This window comes from Crocuta crocuta, unplaced genomic scaffold, assembly GCF_008692635.1.
Source record: "Crocuta crocuta isolate KB4526 unplaced genomic scaffold, BGI_CrCroc_1.0 scaffold1, whole genome shotgun sequence".
NCBI lineage: Eukaryota > Metazoa > Chordata > Mammalia > Carnivora > Hyaenidae > Crocuta > Crocuta crocuta.
This window is the reverse complement of record NW_027527930.1, coordinates 2958952-2979969: the sequence shown is the minus strand read 5'-3', so window position 1 is coordinate 2979969 and position 21018 is coordinate 2958952.

Below are 21018 nucleotides of genomic sequence, written 5' to 3'. Positions count from 1 at the left end.
TGCTACCACCCAAGACAAGCCTAGTACGTGAGCTCCATTTGTTTGTTAGAACTGCCACCTACTGACCTGGAGTGGCTGGCCTCTTTCTTTGGTCTCTCTTTACCTTCCCTGATGGGGGCCGGTTTTAGATTACACCAGGGGAGCTCCTGGGTGTTGTGAACTGACTCTTGACTGTTGTGAATAATGCTGTAGTGAACGTGGGAATATAGGCATCTCCTCACTATAATGGTTTCATTTCTTTTGGATATTTACCCCGAAGTGGGATATATGATGGGATATATGATATATGGTTCTACTTTTAAATTTTTGAACAACTTCATACTACTTTCTATAGTGGTTGCACCAAGTTACATTCCCACTAATCTTTACATCATCAGTGTTCCCTTTTCTCCACATCCTCACCATCATTTGTCTTTAAAAAATTTTTTTAAGNGAATATAGGCATCTCCTCACTATAATGGTTTCATTTCTTTTGGATATTTACCCCGAAGTGGGATATATGATGGGATATATGATATATGGTTCTACTTTTAAATTTTTGAACAACTTCATACTACTTTCTATAGTGGTTGCACCAAGTTACATTCCCACTAATCTTTACATCATCAGTGTTCCCTTTTCTCCACATCCTCACCATCATTTGTCTTTAAAAATTTTTTTTAAGTTTATTTATTTATTTTGAGGCAAGAGAGAGAGAGAAAGAGAAAGAGAGAGAGAGAGGGATATGGAGAGAGAATCCCAAGCAGCTCCAAGCTGTCAGTGCAGAGCCCAACGTGGGCTTAAACCCACCAACCATGAGATCATGACCTGAGCCAATATCAAAAGTCAGATGCTTAACTAACTGAGTCACTCAGGTGCCCCAGCACTTGTCTTTTTATTGATAGTATCCATCCTAACTAGTGTGAAGTAATAGCCCATTGTGGTTTTGATTTGCATTTTCCTGATGCTTAGTGATATTGAGCACCTTTCCACGTGGCTGTTAGCCATTTGTACATCTTCTGCGAAATGTCTGTTCAGCTCTTATTCCTGAAAATAATTTTTTTCTATTTAGTTGAATGGATTCCTTGTATATTTTAGATATTAACCTTTTATCAGATACGTGATTTGCAAATATTTTATTCCATTTTGTAGGTTTGCTTTTCTTTACATTTATGATTTCCTTGCTGAGCAGAAAGTTTTTAGTTTGATTTAGATCTATTGTTGATTTCTGCTTTTGTTGTCAAATCCAAAAAATCATCACCAACACCAATGTCAAAGAGCTTTGTATTTTCTTCTAGGAGTTTTATGTTTTTAGGTCTTATATTCAAGTCTTCAATCTACTTTGAGTTGACTTTTGTGCATGGTGTAAGAGTGCTCTAGTTTCATTCTTTTGCATATGGATGTCCAGCTCTTCCAACACCATTTGTTGAAAAGACTATCTTTTTGCCATTGTATATCTTGGCTCCTTTGTCCTAAGTTAATTGGTCCTATATGTGTATGTTTATTTCTGGCTTCTCTATTTTGTTCCATTGATTGATGTGTCTGTTTTTATGCCAGTATTATACTGTGTTGATTACTACAACTTTGTAATATGGTTTGAAATTAGAAAGTGTGACGTCTCTAGTTTTGCTTCCCCCTACCCCCCCCAACCTCAAGATAGTTGGGCTACTTGGGGTCTTATTGGTTCCATACAAAGTTTAGGATTGTTTTTTCCATTTCTGTGAAAAATGCTACTGGAATTTTGACAGGGATTGCATTCAGTCTGCAGATTTCCTGGGTAGCATGGACATTTTAATAATATTAATTCTCCCAATCCATGAACAGAGCATATCTTCTCATTTATTTGTGTCTTCTTCAATTTCTTTCATCAATGTCTTACAGTTTTCAGCGTGCAGTTCTTTTCATCTCCTTGTTAAATGTATTCCTAGGTACTTTATTATTGAATTGTGTTCTTTTTTTAATGTTTATTTATTTTTGAGAAAGAGAGAGAGAACAAGTGGGGCAGGGGCACAGAAAGTGGGAGACACGGAATCTGAAGCAGGCTCCAGGCTCTGAGCTGTCAGCACAAACCCTGAAGCAGAACTTGAACTCATAAGCCACGAGATCATGACCTGAATTCCGACACTTAATGGACTGAGCCACCCAGTTGCCCCAAATTGTTTCCTTAATTTCTCTTTCTGATAGTTCTTTTTGAGCTAGTCTAAGAAGGAACAGAATTAAGTGAGAGAAATGGTTTTTTTTTTATTGTCAGTCTGGGAAGCATAGGGTTAACACAGAATTTGAATTGGAAACATATTATTAAGTAAGACTAAGTAAAGATTAAGTTAATCTAAGTACATTAACCACTTTGTTTAAAGAATTAACCCCTCTCCCCCTGATGATCAGAGACCTTGAGTACCCTACTCACGTCATTGGCTAATTATTGATAGGGTTGACAAGAATGCAAATCGTTTTCACCCATCTCAGAATCTAAGAGATAAGGGGCTTCCAAATACACACAATGAAAACAGATTGCCATGCAAAGTCTTTATTTATTGACAGAAAATTTAAATAAAATCATCAGAGTTCTCAGTAGTTATGGCAACAAGTAGAAATACCTCCACATCCCATATTAATATTATCTCTATATACCAAATAGGTAGTTTATGTTTTCTACTGACTGGAATCAGGGTTTATATTCAGAGACAATTTTGCAAACATAACATCAGGGGAGTAGTTTGGTATGATTTGCTTTAAAACACATTTAAATATATGGCTGAATGTTTTAAAAATATTCTGCTGCTGAATACATTTCACATGGAATTAATGTGAATTAATTGAATTACTAAGGTTAAATTAATTGAATTCATAGAAATATACTATGACCACCATGTGAAAATACAAAAAAAGCCTTCTTGTGTTTCACAGAAGCTAGAATCAAGTACTTGGATCCAAATTAGCTCATATATAATACAATTAATATTATATTATACAATTAATGTATACAATTGTAATACAATTAATAAGGCCTAACCACTTATGTTCTCTCAAATATGTAGTGTCAGAGATATGTTTGTGGTTGGCTACCAGATTTCATGTTCACTGACTTCAAATCTTCACTTCAAATAAACTTTGCTCTTCCTTGGTTCACATTTTGTGGAATGGAATTGGATTTAAAAAATTTAAGATGATTGTTTAAACAGTTTTTGTCCCTAATCAGTAATACAATGATAGGCCTATCTACATTTATGTGTTTTTGTGTGTTTGGAGAGACCTAATTTTATCCCTTTATATTTGTGGGATTAGATAATTCAAGTGGGTTCCTGATTTGGGATACAGAGTAGTGACCTTATGGTTTCCAACATTTAGGGAAAAGTAAATGGCTGCTAATCCATATAGTTTTCTCTCATTAGCTAATGTCTTTCTCCCTTCAGTGGACTATCTCTAAAGGTTCCACAAAGTGTTAATAAATTATGGTCATGCACCTATTTTGTGAGATAGAGGTGGTGTTTCTTGTTAATTGATCATGTGAGGTAAATAGATTGAAAGATTGGTGATAGCACTTTAAATTTGAGGAATATTCTAATTTCACTTTGAGACTGGTAAAGTAAAGGTGGTAGTTCTGTACTCATAAATCATATCTGATGACAGAATACTTCATAATGTATGATGTACTATTTATTTGGTATAAAACCATAAATGTACTTCAGTATCTCATAAATATATTCCCAGAATGAATTATTTTGATTTTGTGTGAAAGGTGAGGTTGTTTGTCCAACAGTAGTAGTCTGAATAGCGGCTGGAGTAGTAGTTTGGGTTGTGAGTGCAGCTGTAGTTTCGGACGTTTCAGGTGAAAGAGAGGTTGGGGATGGATTGGGTGTGGTATTTGGGGGAGCTGTGGTCTCCAGTGGAGTTGAAGAAGGTTCTGGTGCCAGTGTAGTTAGGGAAGATGTAGGTGGAGCGGCTGTGGTGTCTGGCGGAGCTGGGGAAGATGGGGCGGCTGTGGTGTCTGGCGGAGCTGGGGAGGATGGGGCGGCTGTGGTGTCTGGCGGAGCTGTAGAAGGTTGTGGTGATGTGGTAGCTGAAGAAGAGCCCGTGTTGATGTCTTCAGTTATGGTGATAGGATTCTGAACAAAAGACGTCACACCTGGAGATTCAGTAATTTTGTTGGAAGTAAATGTGGGACTCAAAGATGGAATTTGAGTGGTAGCCCCTGCGGTGTTACTGTTGACCACTGTGTTAGTTTTAACTGGACACTTAGGTTTTGACATTGGCTTTCTCTTGATTGGGCGAGAAGGCTTTTGGTATCTGTGTGGATTAGATAATAAATGCTTTTGAAGTAATATGTTCCAGTTAGGTTGAGGTTTGGGATGAAATGGTAATCGGTGGTAGGTTACGCGTTGTTGGACAATACTCTTTTTGTGATATGTTTTCCATGGCTTTTTGTGACCTTCACTGACCTGTAGAAAGAAAGAAAATGCAAGAACTGAAAACTTCCATTGATTTCTGAACTAGGTGATTATTGCTGAATGTCAGGAGAGCAGTATTTATGGAGTTTTAAGAATGGAAACCAGATTGCTGTGAGTTGAATCATTATTCTTCCAATTTTACCAAATCTCAAGCACAACTTGTTATTAGAGAGTTTCACTTTGTCAAGCATTTATTTCCCATCTAGCTACAATGGATCTATTCCTGATCCATTGTAAAGGATTAACTAGTTAAGCCTGAAGAATTAACTAGATCTTCCTTTTATGCTATAGTTTCTTCTTCTTTTGGTAGAAAATGGTTAGGTTACTGCCTGAGGACTGAGGACTGAGGACTGAGTAAAAGGGTACCCTGTTTGCTGCACTCTGTTCATGGAACTTCAGTCAAAGACATTCAGTTAAGATCCAGGAATCTTTTCTGAATCACACCTTTCATATCTGCCATCCATATATGCCATCATCAAAAAACAAAACAACAAAATCTCAACCAACCAACTTAACAAATGCCCTGCTTCAGCTCTATCTCCTCTACTTTGAAGTTTTAATGTCTTTAAATTGGAAAAAGAACTTTGACCATTACCTTTTAATTTTGTCATTATAAAAATTACAATTATGAAACTTAGTGGTGAGTCCTATGATATTGTAGGAAAATTTTGCGTATTGATGCATTTTGTCTGAATAAAGGACCTACAGTTTTCATCATTTCTCAAAGGTGTCCACATCTGAGAATACTGATGTAATCCAACTCCACACTCAATACCTGGTCTTTTCCCAGTCCACCTGAATGGCATGCCAGCCAATGCTTGGCAATTTTTTCTGATCCGGAACTCATTACCATGTCTCACCAGGTTGGCTGGTAGAGAGTTCTTGATATGGCATGGATATTTTTGAGGGGTGGGGTGGGGGTATTTTCATTCTTTTTTTAAAAATTTTTTAATTTTTTAATTTTTTTTATTTTTTATTTATTTATTTTTTGGGGGGGTATTTTCATTCTTAACAGAACAGACATTTTGAGAATATTTACATTCTGCAGAGAATGTAAGTCTTACATAGTTCCTTTAGCCATTGCTGACATTATTTGAGTTAGAGTACCATCACTGTTTCAGTCTCTCATCTCTAAAACTACTGTGATTNACTAAAAATTTAAATTCCCACTTATGTTAATTTAAACTGGAGAAAAGAAATATTAACATAAGAATAAGGGGGGACACTCCAAAGTTTCAAGCAAAGATAGGTTACTTTTTTTCTCCTGATAATTTCCACATAAACTCTTTCTAAACCACCTAATAGACAAATCATTTCAGTCCCACATTATTATAAAGTTATGTTTAGAGGCAGTGTAGCACAGGGCAAAGGTGACAACTTTTGAGAGGCTAGCAGAGTTGTTCAGCTAAGATAACTTCCTCAAAGACTAACATATGCAGCCTTAAAAATAACTTTGAAAAACATTGTTTAAAAAATTAAATTATCCAGGACATTTAAGTTTTTAACTGGGAATTTATTAAATTAAATTAAAATATTGGCTTGTGATCCTCATAACTTTGATATTTTTGTATAGATCTCTCTTAAACAGGCATAGAATTCCAGAATCTGCCACACTGAACCCAGAATGCTTCTCTGATCATGGGACCTCTCAGGAGATGTTCTGCCTTATAGAGCAGGAGTTTTCTAATATAAAATAAGCAGGTCACATTGTCCAAGCAAGTTTTTCCTTAAGATTCAATACATGATCCAGATAATCAGGAAATTGCTTTGATTGAAGCAGGATCAGGGGCCTCGAATTCTACCAGTTCAGTGGATCCACTTTTTTGTGCGGTGTCTGAGATGCTGTGAAGAACTGTGAGATCTTAGAGGAGCATGTTTGAAACACACTGCAGCAGACCATCAGGAGAGGTTTGAGTCTTGCATCTGCCATTAAATAACTGAATGACTGGGCAACCTCACTCAATTTCACTGGATCACAGTGTACTCATTTATGGAATGATTTAAATAAAATTAAATTGCAGATCCAAAGCCTAATTGTATGACTTCTTTGCTTTGAAATAGCTATGCTGTTCATTCCCTTAAGCAGATGATTAGCTTCATGAGAGCAGGGAGTTTGTTTTGTTAATCTCTGTATGCCCAACACCTAAAACTATGCCGCATGTGTAGCAGGCACCCACTAGATATTTACTGAATGAACAAATGCATGGAATTGATAATAAAAAAAACCAAGCCTCTCATCAAATAAAATCTTAACATTTAAAAGTGTTCATTAATTTTAAAGTTAGCTTAGCATAGAACTTGTATCAAATGACTAATTTGACTAGTTTACTTAAAACACATTGACTAATTATTATTGTGATTGGCAGTTATGGATGGCTCTGATGGAACTTTCTTTCTTTTTTTTTTTTTTTTACAAATAGTTTATTGTCAAATTAGTTTCCACATAACACTCAGTGCTCATCCCCACAAGTGTCCTCCTCCATGCCCATCCCCCCTCCCCCCCACATCCATCAGTCCTCAGTTTTTGTCAGCATTCAAGAGTCTCTCATGGTTTGCTTCTCTCCCTTTCCCCCACCATTTCTGCCCTTCTTCTCCCCCTTGTTCCTCCGTCAAGTTCCTCCTAATCCTCCTATACGTGCAAACATATGATATTTGTCCTTCTCTGCCTGACTTATTTCGCTCAGCATAACACCCTCAAGGTCCACCTGATGGAACTTTCTGATTCGAATTAGGATTAGGGACGTTGAGAGGAGTTGAAAATGCCTCTAAGGGTTTGAGATTAGATTGAAGCATGGTAGTGCTTATAATAAAGGGCAGAGCAGAGTTAAGATATCCTCATTTTGTCTATTCACATCTTTCATTTATTTTCATAGAAGAGTCTTTACACTTTTTTTGTGCACTTACTTTGTGTCAGACCCTATTTTAAGTGGTTTGCAAATATACATTTTCTTAATTCCATAGCAATACCATAAGGTAGGTAGTGTTATTATCCTCATCATACGGATGAAAAACCAAATCACATAGAGATTAGGTAAATTTTAGGAGAATATACCTACATTTGTAAATAGAGTTCATAACAATCTTAGTGTCATAATTTTTACATATATACTCTGCTTTACAGTTTGTAAATAATGCATTCTTACTTATTCTTCAGCAGCTTTGTATTATTATTATTTCTGCCATTATTCTGCTATTATTATTTCCACATAGGGAAATTGGGGCCTTATAGATACATTATAGCTCAAGATTCATCTGATGTTCAGATGATGAGCATAAGCTCACATCTTCTGAACTAAATTTGAATGCATTTTGTTGCTATAATCATGGAAATCAGCACTAGGGTCCATAGAAAAGCCCAAGATATTTTTTTTGTGGGGGGGGGCAGGAGGAGATATTATGTGGTAAGTGGGGAATAGGGGAGTACCTAAGAGTAATTCTTTCTACCTTAGCAGTTTTCCTGCCCTCTCTATCTACTCTTTATATTTATAGTATTCTGAGGCTCTTCAGCCTCAGGTAGTAAATATACACTTCACGTCTTGATTCTTTTTTCAAATTTCTCAAAATAAAAGTGAACAAATACATACAGATATATAGCCCTAGAGATAAATATGGTTATTTATGCATAATGTAACCCCTTGAATCACTGTTGATTTTAATCTACCTTTCCCAGTAGATTCTAAATATGTTAAAGATGGGGTCCGGTTTGTAATCTTTTGGTTTTGGAAACTCTACTTTGCTCTCCTCTTTTATGCTTCCTTCATTTTCCCTATTCATATCCAACTTTCTACATGTTTTCTCTAGGTGATCTTGTTAAGTCCCATGGCTTCGAATACTTTTTTTAATGTTTATTTATTTTGGAGAGAGAGAGAGAGACAGAGCGTGAGCTGGAAAGGGGCAGAGAGAGAGACACACACACAGAATCCAAAGCAGGACCCAGGATCTGAGCTGTCAGTACAGAGCCTGATGCCGGGCTCAAACCCACCAACTGTGAGACCATGACCTGAGCCAAAGTCGGACGCTCAACTGATTGAGCCATGCAGGTGCCTCTTGAATACCTTTTAAATATAAACTTCACATGGGGCACCTGGGTGGCTCAGTAGGTTAAGTGTCTGAGTCTTGGTTTTCATTCAGGTCACAATCTCACAGTTTCATGAGTTTGAGCCCTGTGTTGGGCTCTGCGTTGCCAGCGTGGAGCCTCCTCGGGATTCTTTTTCCTTCTCTCTCTGTCCTTCCCCTACTCACGCTATCTCTGTCTCCCTCAAAATAAATAATGATATATAAAAACTAAATATAAACTTCACTCCTAAACTTCTTTTTGAACTCCAAACAAGGTATATCCAATGGCCTCTTAACATCTCCTTGGAGAAGTCTAATAGCCATTTCAAATTTAATATGTCTAAAACAGAACTCTTATGTTCATTTCTTTCTTTCACTACACACCTAACGCAGCATAAGTTATGGTGGACTTAAACACCAATATATATTTTAAATCCACCTTCATGTCTTGTTTTAATTGTTGACATTTCATGTAAGATACCATCATCTTTCAAATCTTAGTATATGTGCTGCCAAAACGAGCACAAGATACCATCATCTTTTATCAGGACCACTGCTACAGCTTCTTGACTGGTTTCTCTACCTCAGCTTTTGTCCCCTGAGATCTGTTTTCTCCCCAGGACCCAGAGCTCGATCCTTCCCCTGTGGACACTCTAGGCATCGCAAGGCTTCCTGATACACTAAAAATGGAATTCATATTCCACACCAGTGAGGCCCTACATGATTGACTTTTCTGTTTCCATCTTATCTCATCACATCCGTGGTAAAGTTAGTACTATGGAAATATCAATTAAAACGAGTTGAAAGGAATAATTTCCTTCTGCTTTAATTAGCTGTTTTCTCATGTTTCACAGAAGACAAAAGATGTTAAGCTCTTTGGAAGTAGGAATTACATGTTGTACTTTTGAAGTCTCAATTAGGTCTATGCACTAAATGTTCCTGGCATAGAAGAGCAGTTACTTGGATGCATACTTACTGAGAAGCAAGCACTCAAGGCACAGACACACACCAGCAGTGTCAAGGTTTTCATCCTTTTCTTTTGGCCTTTGGGAAAAGCAGAAAATTTGCTCATTGTTAGTTAGGATATTGTGAAAGACGGGATGTGTTTTGATAAATGACTTAGTTTTTTCTGAAAGTACAGTTTGAAAGATGGAAATGGTTTCTGAAAATTATGTATGGATTTTCACTCCATAGCTATGAGGCCAAATTCCTTCAAGCTAAAGCAGCATTCTTTCAGAGAGAAAGCATTGGAGGAGCATCAGGAAGTATTATTGTTATAACCGGTTTGTAGTATGGGCACTTTCCACTGATACTAAAGACTGCCTAGGAAGGGCAGGATCCTAAGAAAGTTTAACAATAAGAGAACAAAATAATTCCCTTCTTATTTCTATTCTAATTCTACAAATTTCCTTGTTTGATGAACCTTTATACAAGTTATCTTGTATTTACTGAGCAGTCAATGTTTTTGATTTTGTAAATGTTCCATGATGTCCTTTTAAGCAAGGAAAGTGTTCCTGGTCTCTGTGTTACTTAGACTCTTAGGACCAAGAGCCGTATCAAATGGACTATCCCAAACTTCATCTATTGTAGATTCTGTAGGCTTAGTTTTTCAAATCCCTGAAGGATGGAATTATGTTTTAATCACTTTTATATCATTGTGGTCAGTACAGAGTGCAGATTTACTCAATTAAAAAAATACTTCCAAAAGTAATTGTACTTTTTGGCTTTAGGTTGTAGGAAGGAAGGACATGACCTTCTATTTTTCTTATTTTGGTCATGCACGCCGTAGTCCATGTCAGCTTGATTTTGGAAAACAAAGGTTAAATCGTACTGGTAGGGCAAGTAAATTCGTGTGCACACATCAGTGCGGTGTGCTGTCAGATCAGATACATGTCACAGTATAGGCCTCTGGTTTATGACACCAGGTTTAGAGGCAGTCACACTTGTTTTAAATTGCAGCTGTGCCATTTACTGTGTGACTTGAAATGAATTGCATTCTAAAATTGTCCTGAAGATTGACTGGAATGATATATACTACAGATTGTACTGAGCACTATGCCTGGTTCATGATCAAGCCATCATGGTGGTAATTATTATAGTTCTAGGATACCAAGAAGAACACCATCAGGCCCAGTTGGAGGAAGGAATTATTATTATATTATCAGATTCTTAATATCTTGTCAGAATTTGTCGCCTTTAATTTCAAGATTAAAAAAATATTCCCCACTGAGGTGCTTGGGTGGCTCAGTCAGTTAAGCGACTGACTTAGGCTCAGATCGTGATCTTACATGATGGGGCTCTCTGCTGTCAGCCTGTCAGTGCAAAGTCTGCTTCGGATCTTCTGCCCCCTCTTTCTGCCCCTCCCCCATTGGTACTCCCTCAAAAAAATAAAACATTAAAAAAAATTCCCCACTGATTATATTTTCTTCTAATAATATATGAGTTGAGTCTTTTAACATGTACTTCAGCGGTTCATAAGAAGAGGGGAGAATAACTGTATTAGAACAACTACTGCCATTTTTCAATATACGCATATAACTTGAAAGCTGCTAAAAGTTTGCATTAGATACAATAGTCTCCAATATATTAAAAATATCCATATACCTGGCCTGGAATAATTCTTCTTAGGATGTTCGATCCAATTGATGGCCTTCAGCTGATCCTTTTAGGATGGTAACTGGAAGCAAAGGAGGAGAAAGTGCAAGAGAATTTTCAGGTTTTATAGCCCTTCAGTTGAGTTTTTTGGGAATCAGAAATGTATTGGATGTAGGATAAGGTCACTCCTGTCAAGGGATTTGATTTCAAAGACAAAGAAAAGATAATTGTAATTTGTCGATGTTGACAGCAGTCCTTTGTGTGTGACCTTCTTCCTGATGAACATGGTAACAATAAAAGCTTCTCTGTGAGTAATTTACTTGATTGATGAGAAGTGTGATAGTGAGTGATGACACTTAAGAAGACTTGGACAACCATGGCCCAGGTCTTCCCAGAGGGAACAGATCTTCTACACTTTCCTCTTGGCTTCTCAACGTATGCAGAGGGACTGCCCTGGGACAGGCCAATGTCATGGAACACCAGTTTTCCTCCGTCAAGAAATACAATTTAGCTAAGGCCAGAGAATTAAAAATAATAACCTGATGCTAAATGCCAGTAAAGGACAATTGTTTCAGAGCTGAAAGATAAACGTGGAGTTTTTTCATGTGACAGAGGTTTTTGAAATTTTAACTTTTTGTTTTGACAAGACTTCAAGTACATAGGAAAGTGAGGACAGTGGTATAATTCGCTAGATTTCTCAGTTGTTTGCATTTCGTTATAGATGCTTAAGTGATTGTTTTGTTGTAATATTTTCAGGTAAATTACAGAAATCATGAGAGCTATTCTCTAAATATTTTAATAGTTAGCTCCAAAGACACCTTTCTTTTATAACACAACAGCAGCGACATCTAACATTAATAATACACACGTAATTTAAAATTCAGTCCATATGCGAATTTCCTGAATTTTGCCAAAAGTCGTTTTAGTTTTGTTCTAACCAGGACTCAAGTAAGGACCATGAATTACGTTTACGCACTTAGTTCCTTTTATTCTAAAACACTCTCCTCTCTTTTCTCCCATGATATGGTCTCTTAAATAATTAGACCAGTTGTCTTGTAAGTACTTATTTTTAGATGTCTAAGAACCATTTTTTAAAAAATGTTTATTTATTTATTTTGAGAGAGAGAGAGAGAGGGGCGGAGGGAGGGAGGAAGAGTGCACGCAAACATGCATGCATGTGGGGGGGGGCAGAGAGAGCGTGGGAGAGAGAGAATTCCAAGCTGACAGTGTGGAACCCAATGAGGGGCTCTATCTCATGAACTGTGAGATCATAACCCGAGCTGAAATCAAGAGATGCTTAATTGATGTCCTAGGAACCATTTTTGTAGAAGTTTAAAAATTAGATATTGACTATATAAAATCATCAAACTGGAATACAATTTTGAAGCTGTGATTGCATTTCTATACAGTCAGTTTGTTACTTTTCACATATGACCCCAGATGAGGGCAGGTTCAGAAGTAAAAATTGTTCGGGTTTAATTCAGTGCTTCTCCACGTAGTAGCAATGTAATATTTGGCAAGTTATCTAATTTCTCTAAGCCTCATATTCTTATCTACAAAATGGGAGAGGCATCTATCTTACAAAACTGTGGTGAGAATAACAAGAGGTAATTTAAAGGGTCTGACAGGGTGCTCTGTTTTATTTATTTATTTATTTACTTATTTAAAATATAATTTATTGTCAAGTTAGCTAACTTACAGTGTATATGGTGTGCTCTTGGCTTCGGGAGTAGATTCCTGTGATTCATCACTTACATACAACACCTAGTGCTCATCCCAACAAGTGCCCTCCTCAATGCCCATCACCCATTTTTCCCTCTCCCCTACCACCCCATCAACCCACAGTTTGTTCTCTGTATTTAAGAGTCTCTTATGGTTTGCCTCCCTCTCTGGTTGAAGCTATTTTTTCCCCTTCCCTTTCCTCATGGTCTTTTGTTAATTTTCTCAAATTCCACATACAAATGAAAATGTATGATATTGTCTTTCTCTGACTGACTTATTTCACTTAGCATAATACCCTCCAGTTCCATCCACATTCGTGCAAATGGCAAGATTTCATTCTTTCTCATTGCCAGGTAGTATTCCATTGTATATATAAACCACATCTTCTTTTTCCATTCATCAATTGATGGACATTTGGGCTCTTTTCATAATTTGGCTATTGTTGAAAGTGCTGCTATGAACATTAGGGTACATGTGCCCCTATTCATCAGCACTCCTTTATCCTTTGGACACATTCCTAGTAGTGCTATTGCTGGGTCATAAGGTAGTTCTATTTTTAATTTTTTGAGGAACCTTCACACTGTTTTCCAGAGCAACTGCACCAATTTGCATCCCCACCAACAGTGCAATAGGGCTCCTGTTTCTCCACATTCATGCGAACATCTGTTGTTTCCTGAGTTGCTAATTTTATCCACTCTGACTGGTGTGAGGTTGTATCTCAGTGTGGTTTTGGTTTGTATTTCCCTGATGATGGCAATGTTGAGCATCTTTTCATACGTCTAGTGGCTATCTGGATGTCTTTTTTGGAAAAGTGTCTATTCATGTCTTCTGCTCATTTCTTCACTGGATTATTTGTTTTTGGAGTGTTGAGTTTGGTAAGTTCTTTATATATTTTGGAGACTAACCCTTTATCTGATATGTCAATTACAAATATCTTTTCCCATTCTGTCAGTTGCCTTTTAGTTTTGTTGATTGTTTCCTTTGCAGTGCAGAAGCTTTTTATCTTGATGAGGTCCCAATGGCTCATTTTTGCTTTTATTTCCTTTGCCTTGGAGATGTGCCGAGTGAAGTTGCTGTGGCTGAGGTCAAGGAAGTTGTTGCCTGATTTCTCCTCTAGGGTTTTGATGGTTTCCTGTCTCACATTTAGGTCTTTCATCCATTTTGAACTTATTTTTGTGTATGGTGTAAGAAAGTGGTTGACAGGGTGCTTTAAAATTGTAAAACCTCAGCTTTTGAATTGCAATGAATGAAAAGTGGTAGTTTTTGGCATGGCATTGAGTTAGTGAATATAGAGTATAATACCAATATCTTTTCCTCCATTTTGTTAGTAACCAGCTATATATGTATTTGCAATATGCTTGTTGTGGTCAAAATTAACTGTGGAATAGAATTTTTACCGATATGAAACAATTTTTTCTGAGTCCATGGCTTCATTAGAACAATTCTCAAACCACTTTAAGTTCTTACTTAGTTGGAGATTTGTAATGATCTAAAAAATTGATAGGGTTTCCAGAAATGTTTATTTCACGTCTTGATTCATTCATACCTGAAGATTTAGTTTTCTTTAAATATTGGAAAAGCATAAGAATCCAGTACTGCTTAGCTTTTATCTTTCAGTAACTGATGAGTATCATTTATTCTTTTTTTCCCAGAAACAACGATATTTTTATTTTTTTACCATTTATTCTTTTAATGTTCTTGCATGTGGGAGCCACTTGGCATATTCAGAACTCATAATCATACAGTAGCAATTATACGTGTCAATGATACAATTTTGGGAAATAATGTATGGATACTATTAACATCTAGACTACAAATCGGCGTTACCCCATATTTTAAATTGGCACTGGGTGTTGTGTCATGGGATACAACTGATGACCTCACAATATACTGCCCATTGAATTCTGCTCTTTCGGAATACAAATTATAGCTGATTTTCTGCTCCTCACTACACTTTCACCTCCATACCAAGATGCTTCATAGTTGGAAAAAAAGATTCTCACCTAATTCAATCAGATTGGATTCAACCAACCAGTTGGTTAATTGAAAAGTCTATTAAAGTAGGATTCCTGGTAGAAGGCTTTTTACCAATGGTTTTTTCTACTCTGACACCAACCCCATGGATTTTTCAGATATTTTATGCTTTCTAATACTTTGTAAAAATAATTAGAATATGGAGAACATCAATTATTTCAATCAGTGGATTAAGACGGCTTTTACTATAGCAATATTCTTTTGGGATTTGTTTTTGTTGTTTGAAATGTATTTTCTCTTTTTACTCAAATTGAAAGTTGAATTTCTTTTAGAGTTTTGAGGAGGTCTTTGCAGGATGGGAGAGACTATAGAATCCAGTTCCAGGGTTACAGAAATAATCTGAAATTAAAAGCAAGTGAATTTGGCAATGGCACAATGGAAAATTGGCCTGGAAAAGTGATAGAGACCAGTGTCTCGGCTCTATCTAATCTTGGCAAGGACTACATAATCTATGTCTGTATATGCAAGAAAAGAAGGAAGCTTTATTTGTATCTTATTTAGTTTTTTATTTCCTAGCATGATCTATTTTGTCTATATTATGAATCCTAATATCTTAAATTGTTTAAGTCCTTTTTTTTTTTCAAATAATTCCATGTACTTCATAGCTGTCAATGTTCTAGAACAATTATTAGAAGCAAGTGTAATATTCTGGAAATCCGTGGGGGCATTCATAATGCTTAACATAACAAAGCCAGTGGACCAACAATGGATAACTGTGACATTGATATCTTCTTGATATTTCTTTCTTTAAGTATGTCTATTATGGGAAGGTTAGATAAACAGTTTGTACTTTCCAGTATAATATCTCATTTGGTATTTTCCATTTCTCCAGCTTAAATTGGTTTGTCACTCTTTCTTTGTCATGGCTGTCCTTTATGTATCAGCCATGTACTTCTGGATTCAGTGTTCTAAAACTAACCCAGGATATGTTTTTTTATTCTTCTTCTTCCTTTTTTTTTTTTTTTTTGGTCAAGATTTCATGTTCATTATTTCTTTATTGTTTTGGTTCAGCAAAACCTAAACTAAATCATTCCATTGAGTAAGACTCCTCGGGGACAGAAATTACAGTTATTTTTGTGATTGACATGCCTGTCTCTAAAGTTTTATGTCTACTTTAAAGATGGAATTTTGTATTGGAATAGGAGACAGAGATATAGGATAAGAAGGTCTTGGACTTAAAGGGCAGGAAAGGAAACATATCATTCTGTAGAGAAGAGCAGGATCAGTGGACTTTACAGAAAGAATGGAGAAGGTGGTTTTTGGCATCTGTCCATGATTAGGTCGTCCCATAAACTAATTTCTCAGGTTGAGTTGTGAAGTGGATTAACAGCAATTGTATTTATTACCTTATTTTATTTTATTAAAACATTTGTTTTAAATATTTATTTTTGAGAGAGACAGACAGAGTGTGAGTAGGGGAGGGGCAGAGAGAGGGAGACACGGAGCACAAAACTGGCCCCAGGCTCTGAGCTGTCAGCACAGAGCCTGACATGGGGCTCGAACTCATAAACTGTGAGATCATGTCCTGAGTCGAAGTTGGATGCTTAACCGACTGAGCCACTCAGGTGCCCCCATTACCTTATCATTTTATTGCAGATATATAATAAATAAAACAGTAATTGAGGAGGAAATAACCTTTTAGGCATATTCTTGAATCCTGTGGAGTTTTGTAGAGCATAGAATCTCTGAGCACAAGAGGAAGGTCAATTGATGTCTGTGATGAAGATGATGTTTAAAATGTGGGATAGTCATGTAAATAACTTGACTGAAAATAATATTTTTAAACTGAAATTATTTTTCCCAAGAAAGGATAGAAAAATTAAAAGAAATGTTGTGAAGTACAGTAAGCTGTTTGTAATTTCAACATCTATATAATAAACTATTTTTAAAAACCCACCTTGATCCTTTGTCTAAGCAACTGCTGAGAAAGAGATTGTGTTTAAATTCTATCTGTTCTAAAATACATATTAGATAAACATTATGAAGGAGAGACACTCAGAACTGCTTTCTAATTAAAACAAAACAAAATGGAGACATCTAGTTAAAGAATAGTCACTGGGAAAGTTGCATGGAAATAGTGGAAATCCATAATTTTTCTTTTCTTTTTTGCTAACTATAGTAACGGAAGCAAAAGAAGAGCTCTGAAATTTTTTTCCTGATTAGCTGAGCACAATCAAAAAAGAAAAGGAAAGATATTGGCAAAGGCAAATTCGCAATGATTTTGAAGGTTTTCCTGCAGTCATAAGAAGATGCACCCTAAGATATCCCAGGAAGGTATTTGTTCTCTAAATAAAGAGAATGAATAATAAGGAAAGGTCTAATTGAGTCTATGAAAAAATTATAGAATGAAATGTATATTATAATTTAGGTTTAGTGAAAATGGTAACCAGGTTACTACTAGAGTTGGGTTTAGTAAGCCATAGCATGGAAGCCCTATTTGGCCTGTGGCCTGGTTCTGTACCAGCACATGAAGACTGTTTTTACATTTTTAAAAGACTGTAAAAACAAACAGCAGAAAATACCTACAAAACCTAAAATATTTACTATCTGGCATTTTACAGAAAAAATTTGTTCATCTCTGTTTTAATTAGAGGAAATTTTAAAAGAAAATTTATTTCACTATGTAATGTTTGGGAATATCTTCCATCACAAAAATAAAACAGGAATATTTTCCATCAAAAGTTGGTGTGTTTCTGCAGAGAGTGGCGTACTTTTGTGCTATGTACTCAATTGTCTGGGTCTGCCATCTGACTTACTGGTTGTATGATTTTATGTAAGTCGTTCAACTCTTCTGAGATTTAGTTTCTTTGTTAGTAATGTGATGATGAGATTTCCCTTGTGGGGTTTTTGTGAATATCAAACGAGATAATGCATATTACATGCTTAGCAGTATTTGTCTCAAAAGAAATGACCAATACATATTAGCTATTATTAACTGTGAAACTGTTGGATGCCAGCATTCCAGAATTAAAAGCAATAAGGAAACATATTTACAGTATTATATAGGTAGAGTTTTTCATGAAGTTCTTGTTTCTGCCCGAAGGGGAAATGCATATTCAGTTTGGAACCCATTTAAGAATTTTTCTTGCCACCTAAAGTGGTGAAATTGACTCCCAACATTGTCACAGGTGTGAAGAAAACACCTGCAACTGACTAGAGACCATGGCACAAAGCCCAAAGTAGAGATACATATGCAGAACCACAGCATCAAAAAACCCCGCAAAACAAACAAAAGCTGTTTTCAGATGGAATAAAACAGAATTACAAATATTTTATAGAGCTTGCCAAAGAAACTAACCCCCTTCATTGATACTTGATGAAGCGAATTTTGAAACACCGTATAAGTAGAAATTGGAAACAAGCCGCGTCTCATCCCAGATTGCTGGGGACAACGAGGTTACAAAAAGAAATTCCTGTTTGTGCTTGTTTGATGCAAAGTATGACAGGTTAAATGATATCAGGGATGTCAGTATAAGAGAATTATGTATAAGGGCTTGTGTCATTGGAGAATATAACTAACCCAGATGTTTTAAAGGCAGAAGTTTCTAAATGATAGCAACTTAAATATGTTTCAGAGGATTTACCAGTATAGTGAACCCAGTTTCAGAGAACATGATTGAGAAATTCCATATGTCCCGGTATATCTTTGGGCACGTCTAGTCATGGTTCACTTAGATGAGGTGGTCATGAGGAGCAGGAATGGATATGATACATTCATTTAGATGAGTTTCTTGGGAATGGAGCCAGCTACAGTTTCTTGGAAGTGGCTCAGTATAGCAGGTGAAAAACGGCATTCTAAGTTAACAGGTAATAAATGTAAAACAGATACTAAGGGTTACAGTACAGTGGGGGAGTCTTCTGACAGTTGAGAGACAGCAATACAAAACCTGGAAGGGAACAGGTAGCATTTGGAAATGGAGGCCAACAGGCAGGCAGCAGCAGAACACTAGATCTTAACTGGTATCCAGCCTCCTGTGCTAGATTTAGGAGTTAGGAGTTTCAAGGGCAAATACATTCACAAAAGATGAGTTGACTGTGTATGTGTGGGTTCTTGCTGGATTTCCTCTTCTATTCCATTGATCTTTATGTTTGTCTTTACAGCAGTACCACATCAGGTTGATTACTTTAGATTTATATTGTCTTACATTGGGAAGTATAGTACTCCACTTTTTTCTCCCTTTACAAAATTGTTTTGACTATTTTGATTCCTTGACTTTCCATATACATTTTAGAATCAGCTTGTAAATATATTTTAAACACTGACATTTTGATTGGGATTGCATTTGGGCTGTAGACCAGTTTGGAGAGAATTAAATCTTAACTAGATTGGGTCTTAAAATTCCTAAGCATAGTATGTGTGTCCACTTATTTGGATCTTATTTAATTACAGCATGTTCTATAGTTTGCTATATGTATATGTATATATATATAAAATATATATATATAGTTCTTGCAAATTATTATTTAATTTATTCCTAAGTGTTTAGTATTTTGGATTCTATTGCAAATAGTATTTTTAGATTTTATTTATATATTGTTAAGTTTTAATTTAAATTCTAGTTAATTAACATACAGTATATTAGTTTCAGGTGTACAATAGAGTGCTTCAGTAATTCCATATAACACCCAGTGCTCATCACAAGTGCCCTCCTTAATCCCCATCACTTATTTAACCCATCCCCCCCACCTCCATTCTAGTAACTATCAATTTGTTTTTTTGTAGTTAAGAGTCTGTTTCTTGGTTTGTTTCTCTCTCTTTTTCCTTTTACTTGCTTGTTTTGTTTCTTAAATTCCACATACGAGTGAAATCATATGGCATTTGTCTTTCTCTGACTTACTTATTTTTCTTGGCATAATGCTCTCTACCTCCATTATGTTGCAAAGGGCAAGATTTCATTCTTTTTTTATTTTTATTTTTATTTTTTAAATTTTTTATTTATTTCTAAGAGAGAGAGAGACAGGGCGAGCAGGGGAGGGTCAGAGAGAGAAGGAGACACAGAATCTGAAACAGGCTCCAGGCTCTGAGCTGGCAGTCAGCACAGAGCCCGACGCGGGGCTCGAACCCACAAACCGCGAGATCATGACCTAAGCGAAAGTCGGACGCTTAACAGACTAAGCCACCCATGTGCCCCTCATCCTTTTTTTAATGGCTGGATAATATTCCATAAAAAAATACATGTGAGTATAAATATACTACACCTTCTCTTCTTTATCTATTCATTAGTCAATGGACACTAGGGCTATTTTCATAATTTGGCTATTGTACCTAATGCTAATATAAACACTGAGGTGATGCACTGTTTTCCACAGTGACTGCACCAGTTTGCTTTCCCACCAACAGTGCAAGAAGGTTCCTCTTTCTCTGCATCCTTCCCAGTATCTGTTGTTTCGTGTGTTAATTTTAGCCATTCTGACAGGTGTGAGGTGATACCTCACTGTACTTTTGATTTGCATTTCCCTCATATTCAGTGATGTTGAGCATCTTTTCAGGTGTCTCTTTGTCATCTGTATGTTTTGTTTGGAAAACTTTCTATGCATGTCTTCTGTCCATTTAAAATTTTTATTTATTTAATTTTTAAGGTTTTTAAAAATTTTTTTTTGTTTTGTTTTGTTTTGTTTTGTTTTGTTTTGTTTTTGAGAGAGAGTGTGTAAGCAGAGGAGCAGGGCCAAGGGAGAGAGAGAATCTCAAGCAGGTTTCCAATGTGATCCCATGATTTTGGGATCATGATCTGAGCCAAAATCGAGCCAGATGCTCAACTGACTAAGCCACCCAGGTGGCCCACTGCCCATTTTTAAACTATTATTTGGTTTTTGTATTTGTATTTGTTGAGTTTTAGAAGTTATTTATATATCTGGGAAATGACTATTTATCAGGTATGTCCTTTACAAATGTCTTCTCCCATTCCTAAGATTTCCTTCACTGTGCAAAGCTTTTTATCTTGATGAAGTCCTAACAGTTTATTTTTGCTTTTTTCCCCTTTACCTCAGGAAACCTGTCTAAAAAGAAGTTGTCATAGCTGATGTCACTGATGTCACAGAGAAGTTACTGCCTGTGCTCTCTTCTAGAATTATTATGATTTTCTGGTCTCACATTTAGGTCTTTAATCCATATTGAATTTATTTTTGTGTATGGTATAAGGAAGTGGTCCAGTTTCATTCTTTTGAATGTAGTGTTTTTTTTTAA